Raw genomic sequence first — 12,332 nt, 5'->3', positions numbered from 1 at the left:
ACATTCAACAATATGTTATGTCGGCATGCCCTCTTATGGAGTCTATGTAAGTCATTAGCAAAACCAAATGCTCCGTCTACATACAGTACAGCGCAGGCACAAGGTCGTCATGCAATAAGTGATATGCCGGCCAGACTCTTATACCTAAGTTTCCTTTTGATGCTTGATCCAAATAATGTATCACTAACAATGACATTACTGTGAAGTGAAGGAGAGATGATTAGGATGGTCACCTGTAACTCACATGTAATGTTTCTGTGACATGGAAAAACAATGGAAGAAATGTTATGGAGTCACCTTCATTGTTGTCCTAGTTGACAGGATAACCAGAGGAGTAGCTTTGGGTGGAGTGTCATGAGATGAAATGAAAACAAAAAAATTATGTACCATCCATGTTCCGTTCTGAGCAGTCCGGCTGTCAGTACAATGGTACCACGTGGTGCCACAGGGCACAGCCACGCTCACTGTCCACTCAACCTCTTTCCAACATGTCCAGCGGGTGTGAACAAGTCGAGTGGATGTCATTACCTATTCCCTGTGAATGTCACCTTGCGGGCCCGCCTTACAGTTTTATATACGCTGGTATTGAATAATACATTTCTAGTGCGCCACAAAAAAAGACAACTCTTATTTCTTCTCCTCTATATACGCTCATGGGTTACACAGGTTCTGTGGCTCATTAAACCAGGTTAAATGCAGACTTGAGGATAGCCAGCCAAAGAAACTGTATAATTCATGAGTTTTCTGGTTTAATGGGATAGTATAGCTAGTACAGGTTGAGTATCCCATATCCAAATATTCCGAAATACAGAATATTCCGAAATATGGAATTTTTGGAGTGAGAGTGAGATAGTGAAACCTTTGTTTTCTGTGGCTCAATGTACACAAACTTTGTTTAATACACAAAGGAATTAAAAATATTGTATTAAATGACCTTCAAGCTGTGTGTATAAGCTGTATATGAAACATAAATTAATTGTGTGTATGTACACACACTTTGTTTAATACACAAAGTTCGTAAAAATATTGGCTAAAATGAACTTCAGGCTGTTTGTACAAGGTGTATATGAAACATAAATGCATTCTGTGCTAAGACTTAGGTCCCATCACCATGATATCTCATTATGGTATGCAATTATTCCAAAATACGGAAAAATCCTATATCCAAAAAACCTCTGGTCTCAAGCATTTTGGATATGGGATATTCAGCCTGTATCTCTCTCTCTCTCTCTCTCTCTCTCTCTCTCTCTCTCTCTCTCTATCTATCTATCTATTTATCTATCTATACACACACACACACACACACACACACACACACACACACACACACACACACACACACACACACACACACACACAGGAAAATGATTAATTCAGCCTCTTAGATAAAGAGCTTTATTTCCTTATAAAATATAAGCGGTGATTTAGTTTAGAAATTCATGTCACTTATGTTTTCCCTTTACCTATATATTGAGGCACTCTGTACAACATTGCCTTATACTTCATTTTCTACACTAGTATAATTTTTTTTAAACTAGAAACTCATGTATATCCAGTTGTAATTGATGTAGAAAATGTATATGTAAGATAGCTGTAACTCTGTAGCTTTGCTGCTGGTTACTGTGACATCACACCTAGCCTGTGACATCACTAGCCTGTGACATCACAATGCTTCTTCCTGTAACATTCTATCTACAGCTGCTGACGTTTCCAGTTTCCATGCAGGAAGACAGGTAGGAGGAGGTGAGTCCTACATAGCAGGGTATAATGGAGGGGGGTAAGGAAGACAGAGTGCAGTATAGTCCGCTGAAAGGCAAGGCAAGACAAGATAGACAGAACAGGGAATACAGGTACAAGGACACATAAATAGGAGAAGCGCAGGAAGGAACGACATATACTGTATTGGAGGATAAGCACACATACAGGGGATGCAGATAACCTGGGTCTCTGTGAGACAGGATCGTGGCTTTGGGATGAAAAAGTTAATAAAATAGATAAATGGGGTATTGATAACTTTGAAAGTATCTTGTTTGGTTTAAGGAAAATTGGGAAACTGGTTGACTCATGGACATTTTATTGTACTTAAACTAGTACTATGCTTAATGATAGTCTTTTGTGTTTTTTAGATCATCTGGCAAAGAGATTTGCAGAGTGTCGGGTGACCGGCAAAGAGATCTGCAAAGTGTCAGTTGAAGACGATGGGAGGGGTCGCAGAGGTAGCAATGACTGGAGTATAACATGCTGGAGGTAAGTTACCAAACTCTCTCTGCACATGTTACATCTGCCCCACCTGCAGTGCATATGGGGGGTAATTCCAAGTTGATCGCAGCAGGACTTTTTTTTTAGCAGATGGGCAAACCATGGCCCTCATTCCGAGTTGTTCGCTCGGTAAAAATCTTCGCATCGCAGCAATTTTCCGCTTAATGCGCATGCGCAATGTCCGCACTGCGACTGCGCCAAGTAAATTTGCTATGCAGTTAGGATTTTTACTCACGGCTTTTTCATCGTTCTGGCGATCGTAATGTGATTGACAGGAAATGGGTGTTACTGGGCGGAAACAGGCCGTTTTATGGGCGTGTGGGAAAAAACGCTACCGTTTCGGGAAAAAACGCAGGAGTGGCCGGAGAAACGGAGGAGTGTCTGGGCGAACGCTGGGTGTGTTTGTGACGTCAAACCAGGAACGCCAAGCACTGAACTGATCGCAGATGCCGAGTAAGTCTGGAGCTACTCAGAAACTGCTACGAGGTGTGTAATCGCAATATTGCGAATACATCGTTCGCAATTTTAAGATGCTAAGATTCACTCCCAGTAGGCGGCGGCTTAGCATGAGCAAATCTGCTAAAATCCGCTTGCGAGCGAACAACTCGGAATGAGGGCCCATGTGCACTGCAGGGGAGGCAGATATAACATGTGCAGAGAGAGTTAGATTTGGGTGGGTTATTTTATTTTTGTGCAGGGTAAATTCTGGCTGCATTATTTTTACACTGCAAATTAGATTGCAGATTGAATCTGCCTCCCCTGCAGTGCACATGGTTTTGCCCATCTGCTAACAAAAGTCATGCTGCGATCAACTTGGAATTACCCCCATGGTTTTGTCCATTAGAGAACAAATTTGCTGCTGTGATCAGGTCTGAATTAGGCCCAGTGTATGATACTAACATGATCCTAGCACTAGGGAAGATAAAACCTGGAGCAGATAACTTGGGTCTCTATGAGAAAGGATCTCGGGTTTTGGATAAAAAGTCAATAACATAGATAAATTGCAAATGAATAAAAATGAAAGTACGTAACAAAATGTAGTAGTATAATTATACACATAGGGGTAAATTTACTAACATTCGTATTTTCCCGTTTCAGGTCAAAGTTCAATCACGAATGACATCGAAAGTGTAAAACTGCAACTTTTTGAATTTGTTACGACGGATTTACTAAGCTGCCGTATTCGGGTTTTTCTTTTGTTCCGATGTCGATGTCATTCGTGTTTTTTTTTTTATTTTTACGGCAGTGATTAGCAAAACACTGCCGACTTTTTTACAATGAATCTCGGCCGGATCTGTGTGATCCGTGCTGGGGTTCATTTTTTTTTTTTTTTTTAAATTAAACACTGTAAAATCCTTAAAAAAAATTGCGTGGGGTCCCCCCTCCTAAGCATAACCAGCCTCGGGCTCTTTGAGCCGATCCTGGTTGCAGAAATATGGGGAAAAAATTGACAGGGGTTCCCCCATATTTAAGCAACCAGCATCGGGCTCTGCGCCTGGTCCTGGTTCCAAAAATACGGGGGACAAAAAGAGTAGGGGTCCCCCGTATTTTTAAAACCAGCACCGGGCTCCACTAGCTGGACAGATAATGCCACAGCCGGGGGTCACTTTGATATAGTGCCCTGCGGCCGTGGCATCAAAAATCCAACTAGTCACCCCTGGCCGGGGTACCCTGGGGGAGTGGGGACCCCTTCAATCAAGGGGTCCCCCCCCCCAGCCACCCAAGGGCCAGGGGTGAAGCCCGAGGCTGCCCCCCCCCCATCCAATGGGCTGCGGATGGGGAGGCTGATAGCCTTTTGTGATAATGAAAAGATATTGTTTTTAGTAGCAGTACTACAAGGCCCAGCAAGCCTCCCCCGCATGCTGGTACTTGGAGAACCACAAGTACCAGCATGCGACGGAAAAACGGGCCCGCTGGTACCTGTAGTACTACTACTAAAAAAATACCCAAAAAAAGACAAGACACACACACCGTGAAAGTAAAGATTTATTACATACATGCACACAAACATACATACATACTTACCTTAAGTTCACACGCAGGTCGGTCCTCTTCTCCAGTAGAATCCAAGGGGTACCTGTTGAATAAATTCTACTCACCAGATCGCGGGTCCCAGGCTCCTCGGGGCATACATTTGTAATCCACGTACTTGCATAAAATAAGAAAACGGAAAGCCGAGCCACGAACTGAAAGGGGCCCCATGTTTTCACATGGGACTCCTTTCCCCGAATGCCAGAAACCCACTCTGACTGATGTCTAAGTGGGTTTCTTCAGCCAATCAGGGAGCGCAACGTTGTAGCACTCTCCTGATCGGCTGTGTGCTCCTGTACTGTATGACAGGCGGCACACGGCAGTGTTACAATGTAGCGCCTATGCGCTCCATTGTAACCAATGGTGGGAACTTTCTGCTCAGCGGTGACGTCACTTTAGGTCACTTTATTTTTTTAAATAAAATAACAACTTTCCCACCCCTTCCCACTGATATACATGCACGGATCTCATGGATCCCTGCTTGCCTATCCAATCACGGAAAAAAAAAGCAGGTCTGTTTTTTTTTAACACTTTTTTACGAGTTGTAATTTTTCACGGCAGTGTTTGTTTGTTTTTTGCTTTGCACTTCTTAGTAAATTACCGAGATTCATACTTAAACAGCCGCGTTTTGACCGATGGTGTATTCATTCGTAATTTTTTTCTTGGACTTGCAAAAAATTACGAATGCCCTCATCACTGCCGTGATTATTGCTTAGTAAATTACCGAGATGACACTTTGATGAAAAAACGGCATCTCGGTCAAAATCGGGAGCTTAGTAAATTTACCCCATAGTATGTCTGACCAGGATATTCTGGTTATTTAGTAGAGATGAGCGCCTGAAATTTTTCGGGTTTTGTGTTTTGGTTTTGGGTTCGGTTCCGCGGCCGTGTTTTGGGTTCGAACGCGTTTTGGCAAAACCTCACCGAATTTTCTTTGTCGGATTCGGGTGTGTTTTGGATTCGGGTGTTTTTTTCAAAAACACTAAAAAACAGCTTAAATCATAGAATTTGGGGGTCATTTTGATCCCAAAGTATTATTAACCTCAAAAACCATAATTTACACTCATTTTCAGTCTATTCTGAATACCTCACACCTCACAATATTATTTTTAGTCCTAAAATTTGCACCGAGGTCGCTGTGTGAGTAAGATAAGCGACCCTAGTGGCCGACACAAACACCGGGCCCATCTAGGAGTGGCACTGCAGTGTCACGCAGGATGTCCCTTCCAAAAAACCCTCCCCAAACAGCACATGACGCAAAGAAAAAAAGAGGCGCAATGAGGTAGCTGTGTGAGTAAGATTAGCGACCCTAGTGGCCGACACAAACACCGGGCCCATCTAGGAGTGGCACTGCAGTGTCACGCAGGATGGCCCTTCCAAAAAACCCTCCCCAAACAGCACATGACGCAAAGAAAAAAAGAGGCGCAATGAGGTAGCTGTGTGAGTAAGATTAGCGACCCTAGTGGCCGACACAAACACCGGGCCCATCTAGGAGTGGCACTGCAGTGTCACGCAGGATGTCCCTTCCAAAAAACCCTCCCCAAACAGCACATGACGCAAAGAAAAAAAGAGACGCAATGAGGTAGCTGTGTGAGTAAGATTAGCGACCCTAGTGGCCGACACAAACACCGGGCCCATGTAGGAGTGGCACTGCAGTGTCACGCAGGATGTCCCTTCCAAAAAACCCTCCCCAAACAGCACATGACGCAAAGAAAAAAAGAGACGCAATGAGGTAGCTGTGTGAGTAAGATTAGCGACCCTAGTGGCCGACACAAACACCGGGCCCATGTAGGAGTGGCACTGCAGTGTCACGCAGGATGTCCCTTCCAAAAAACCCTCCCCAAACAGCACATGACGCAAAGAAAAAAAGAGGCGCAATGAGGTAGCTGTGTGAGTAAGATTAGCGACCCTAGTGGCCGACACAAACACCGGGCCCATCTAGGAGTGGCACTGCAGTGTCACGCAGGATGTCCCTACCAAAAAACCCTCCCCAAACAGCACATGACGCAAAGAAAAAAAGAGGCGCAATGAGGTAGCTGACTGTGTGAGTAAGATTAGCGACCCTAGTGGCCGACACAAACACCGGGCCCATTTAGGAGTGGCACTGCAGTGTCACGCAGGATGTCCCTTCCAAAAAACCCTCCCCAATCAGCACATGATGCAAAGAAAAAGAAAAGAAAAAAGAGGTGCAAGATGGAATTGTCCTTGGGCCCTCCCACCCACCCTTATGTTGTATAAACAAAACAGGACATGCACACTTTAACCAACCCATCATTTCAGTGACAGGGTCTGCCACACGACTGTGACTGATATGACGGGTTGGTTTGGACCCCCCCAAAAAAGAAGCAATTAATCTCTCCTTGCACAAACTGGCTCTACAGAGGCAAGATGTCCACCTCATCATCACCCTCCGATATATCACCGTGTACATCCCCCTCCTCACAGATTATCAATTCGTCCCCACTGGAATCCACCATCTCAGCTCCCTGTGTACTTTGTGGAGGCAATTGCTGCTGGTCAATGTCTCCGCGGAGGAATTGATTATAATTCATTTTAATGAACATCATCTTCTCCACATTTTCTGGATGTAACCTCGTACGCCGATTGCTGACAAGGTGAGCGGCGGCACTAAACACTCTTTCGGAGTACACACTTGTGGGAGGGCAACTTAGGTAGAATAAAGCCAGTTTGTGCAAGGGCCTCCAAATTGCCTCTTTTTCCTGCCAGTATAAGTACGGACTGTGTGACGTGCCTACTTGGATGCGGTCACTCATATAATCCTCCACCATTCTATCAATGTTGAGAGAATCATATGCAGTGACAGTAGACGACATGTCCGTAATCGTTGTCAGGTCCTTCAGTCCGGACCAGATGTCAGCATCAGCAGTCGCTCCAGACTGCCCTGCATCACCGCCAGCGGGTGGGCTCGGAATTCTGAGCCTTTTCCTCGCACCCCCAGTTGCGGGAGAATGTGAAGGAGGAGATGTTGACAGGTCGCGTTCCGCTTGACTTGACAATTTTCTCACCAGCAGGTCTTTCAACCCCAGCAGACTTGTGTCTGCCGGAAAGAGAGATCCAAGGTAGGCTTTAAATCTAGGATCGAGCACGGTGGCCAAAATGTAGTGCTCTGATTTCAACAGATTGACCACCCGTGAATCCTTGTTAAGCGAATTAAGGGCTCCATCCACAAGTCCCACATGCCTAGCGGAATCGCTCCGTGTTAGCTCCTCCTTCAATGTCTCCAGCTTCTTCTGCAAAAGCCTGATGAGGGGAATGACCTGACTCAGGCTGGCAGTGTCTGAACTGACTTCACGTGTGGCAAGTTCAAAGGGCATCAGAACCTTGCACAACGTTGAAATCATTCTCCACTGCGCTTGAGACAGGTGCATTCCACCTACTATATCGTGCTCAATTGTATAGGCTTGAATGGCCTTTTGCTGCTCCTCCAACCTCTGAAGCATATAGAGGGTTGAATTCCACCTCGTTACCACTTCTTGCTTCAGATGATGGCAGGGCAGGTTCAGTAGTTTTTGGTGGTGCTCCAGTCTTCTGTACGTGGTGCCTGTACGCCGAAAGTGTCCCGCAATTCTTCTGGCCACCGACAGCATCTCTTGCACGCCCCTGTCGTTTTTTAAAAAATTCTGCACCACCAAATTCAAGGTATGTGCAAAACATGGGACGTGCTGGAATTTGCCCATATTTAATGCACACACAATATTGCTGGCGTTGTCCGATGCCACAAATCCACAGGAGAGTCCAATTGGGGTAAGCCATTCCGCGATGATCTTCCTCAGTTGCCGTAAGAGGTTTTCAGCTGTGTGCGTATTCTGGAAAGCGGTGATACAAAGCGTAGCCTGCCTAGGAAAGAGTTGGCGTTTGCGAGATGCTGCTACTGGTGCCGCCGCTGCTGTTCTTGCGGCGGGAGTCCATACATCTACCCAGTGGGCTGTCACAGTCATATAGTCCTGACCCTGCCCTGCTCCACTTGTCCACATGTCCGTGGTTAAGTGGACATTGGGTACAACTGCATTTTTTAGGACACTGGTGAGTCTTTTTCTGACGTCCGTGTACATTCTCGGTATCGCCTGCCTAGAGAAGTGGAACCTAGATGGTATTTGGTAACGGGGGCACACTGCCTCAATAAATTGTCTAGTTCCCTGTGAACTAACGGCGGATACCGGACGCACGTCTAACACCAACATAGTTGTCAAGGCCTCAGTTATCCGCTTTGCAGTAGGATGACTGCTGTGATATTTCATCTTCCTCGCAAAGGACTGTTGAACAGTCAATTGCTTACTGGAAGTAGTACAAGTGGGCTTACGACTTCCCCTCTGGGATGACCATCGACTCCCAGCGGCAACAACAGCAGCGCCAGCAGCAGTAGGCGTTACACGCAAGGATGCATCGGAGGAATCCCAGGCAGGAGAGGACTCGTCAGAATTGCCAGTGACATGGCCTGCAGGACTATTGGCATTCCTGGGGAAGGAGGAAATTGACACTGAGGGAGTTGGTGGGGTGGTTTGCGTGAGCTTGGTTACAAGAGGAAGGGATTTACTGGTCAGTGGACTGCTTCCGCTGTCACCCAAAGTTTTTGAACTTGTCACTGACTTATTATGAATGCGCTGCAGGTGACGTATAAGGGAGGATGTTCCGAGGTGGTTAACGTCCTTACCCCTACTTATTACAGCTTGACAAAGGGAACACACGGCTTGACACCTGTTGTCCGCATTTCTGGTGAAATACCTCCACACCGAAGAGCTGATTTTTTTGGTATTTTCACCTGGCATGTCATCGGCCATATTCCTCCCACGGACAACAGGTGTCTCCCCGGGTGCCTGACTTAAACAAACCACCTCACCATCAGAATCCTCCTGGTCAATTTCCTCCCCAGCGCCAGCAACACCCATATCCTCCTCATCCTGGTGTACTTCAACACTGACATCTTCAATCTGACTATCAGGAACTGGACTGCGGGTGCTCCTTCCAGCACTTGCAGGGGGCGTGCAAATGGTGGAAGGCCCATGCTCTTCACGTCCAGTGTTGGGAAGGTCAGGCATCGCAACCGACACAATTGGACTCTCCTTGTGGATTTGGGATTTCGAAGAATGCACAGTTCTTTGCTGTGCTGCTTTTGCCAGCTTGAGTCTTTTCATTTTTCTAGCGAGAGGCTGAGTGCTTCCATCCTCATGTGAAGCTGAACCACTAGCCATGAACATAGGCCAGGGCCTCAGCCGTTCCTTGCCACTCCGTGTGGTAAATGGCATATTGGCAAGTTTACGCTTCTCCTCCGACAATTTTATTTTAGGTTTTGGAGTCCTTTTTTTTCTGATATTTGGTGTTTTGGATTTGACATGCTCTGTACTATGACATTGGGCATCGGCCTTGGCAGACGACGTTGCTGGCATTTCATCGTCTCGGCCATGACTAGTGGCAGCAGCTTCAGCACGAGGTGGAAGTGGATCTTGATCTTTCCCTAATTTTGGAACCTCAACATTTTTGTTCTCCATATTTTAATAGGCACAACTAAAAGGCACCTCAGGTAAACAATGGAGATGGATACTAGTATACAATTATGGACTGCCTGCCGACTGCAGACACAGAGGTAGCCACAGCCGTGAACTACCGTACTGTACTGTGTCTGCAGCTAATATAGACTGGTTGATAAAGAGAAGATGTCTATGTAACTATGTATGTATAAAGAAGACTGAAAAAAATCCACGGTTAGGTGGTATACAATTATGGACGGACTGCCTGCCGAGTGCAGACACAGAGGTAGCCACAGCCGTGAACTACCGTACTGTACTGTGTCTGCAGCTAATATAGACTGGTTGATAAAGAGAAGATGTCTATGTAACTATGTATGTATAAAGAAGAATGAAAAAAATCCACGGTTAGGTGGTATACAATTATGGACGGACTGCCTGCCGAGTGCAGACACAGAGGTAGCCACAGCCGTGAACTACCGTACTGTACTGTGTCTGCAGCTAATATAGACTGGTTGATAAAGAGAAGATGTCTATGTAACTATGTATGTATAAAGAAGAATGAAAAAAATCCACGGTTAGGTGGTATACAATTATGGACGGACTGCCTGCCGAGTGCAGACACAGAGGTAGCCACAGCCGTGAACTACCGTACTGTACTGTGTCTGCAGCTAATATAGACTGGTTGATAAAGAGAAGATGTCTATGTAACTATGTATGTATAAAGAAGAATGAAAAAAAACCACGGTTAGGTGGTATACAATTATGGACGGACTGCCTGCCGAGTGCAGACACAGAGGTAGCCACAGCCGTGAACTACCGTACTGTACTGTGTCTGCAGCTAATATAGACTGGTTGATAAAGAGAAGATGTCTATGTAACTATGTATGTATAAAGAAGAATGAAAAAAATCCACGGTTAGGTGGTATTACAATTATGGACGGACTGCCTGCCGAGTGCAGAGACACAGAGGTAGCCACAGCCGTGAACTACCGTACTGTGTCTGCTGCGACTGGATGATAAATGATATAAAAAATATATATATATCACTACTGCAGCCGGACAGGTATATATTATATATTATATAATGACGGACCTGCTGGACACTGTCTGTCAGCAGAATGAGTTTTATTTTTATAGAATAAAAAAAAAAAAAAACACACAAGTGAAGTCACACGACGAGTGTTTAACTTTTTCAGGCAATCACAATATAAGTATACTACTAACTATACTGGTGGTCAGTGTGGTCAGGTCACTGGTCAGTCACACTGGCAGTGGCACTCCTGCAGCAAAAGTGTGCACTGTTTAATTTTAATATAATATGTACTCCTGGCTCCTGCTATAACCTATAACTGGCACTGCAGTAGTGCTCCCCAGTCTCCCCCACAATTATAAGCTGTGTGAGCTGAGCAGTCAGACAGATATATAATATATATAGATGATGCAGCACACTGGCCTGAGCCTGAGCAGTGCACTGCACAGTGCACACAGATATGGTATGTGACTGACTGAGTCACTGTGTGTATCGCTTTTTTCAGGCAGAGAACGGATATATTAAATAAACTGCACTGTGTGTCTGGTGGTCACTCACTATATAATATATTATGTACTCCTGGCTCCTGCTATAACCTATAACTGGCACTGCAGTAGTGCTCCCCAGTCTCCCCCACAATTATAAGCTGTGTGAGCTGAGCAGTCAGACAGATATATATAATATTATATATAGATAATAGATGATGCAGCACACTGGCCTGAGCCTGAGCAGTGCACACAGATATGGTATGTGACTGACTGAGTCACTGTGTGTATCGCTTTTTTCAGGCAGAGAACGGATATATTAAATAAACTGCACTGTGTGTCTGGTGGTCACTCACTATATAATATATTATGTACTCCTGGCTCCTGCTATAACCTATAACTGGCACTGCAGTAGTGCTCCCCAGTCTCCCCCACAATTATAAGCTGTGTGAGCTGAGCAGTCAGACAGATATATATAATATTATATATAGATAATAGATGATGCAGCACACTGGCCTGAGCCTGAGCAGTGCACACAGATATGGTATGTGACTGAGTCACTGTGTGCTGTGTATCGCTTTTTTCAGGCAGAGAACGGATTATAAAGTAAACTGCACTGTCCTCACTAGTAAACTCTCTCCACTCAGTCTCTACACTTCTACAGTAACAGTACTCCTCCTAGTCAGCTCCAGTAAATCTCTCTCAGTCTCTTATAATCTAAATGGAGAGGACGCCAGCCACGTCCTCTCCCTATCAATCTCAATGCACGTGTGAAAATGGCGGCGACGCGCGGCTCCTTATATAGAATCCGAGTCTCGCGAGAATCCGACAGCGTCATGATGACGTTCGGGCGCGCTCGGGTTAACCGAGCAAGGCGGGAAGATCCGAGTCTGCCCGGACCCGTGAAAAAAACCATGAAGTTCTGGCGGGTTCGGATTCAGAGAAACCGAACCCGCTCATCTCTATTATTTAGATCATCTTTTGGCAAAGTTCTGGCAAAGAGATTTGCAGAGTGTCGGGTGACCGGCAAAGAGATCTGCA

This window comes from Pseudophryne corroboree, chromosome 9, assembly GCF_028390025.1.
Source record: "Pseudophryne corroboree isolate aPseCor3 chromosome 9, aPseCor3.hap2, whole genome shotgun sequence".
In the NCBI taxonomy this organism is placed as follows: domain Eukaryota; kingdom Metazoa; phylum Chordata; class Amphibia; order Anura; family Myobatrachidae; genus Pseudophryne; species Pseudophryne corroboree.
This window is presented reverse-complemented; position numbering follows the sequence as displayed.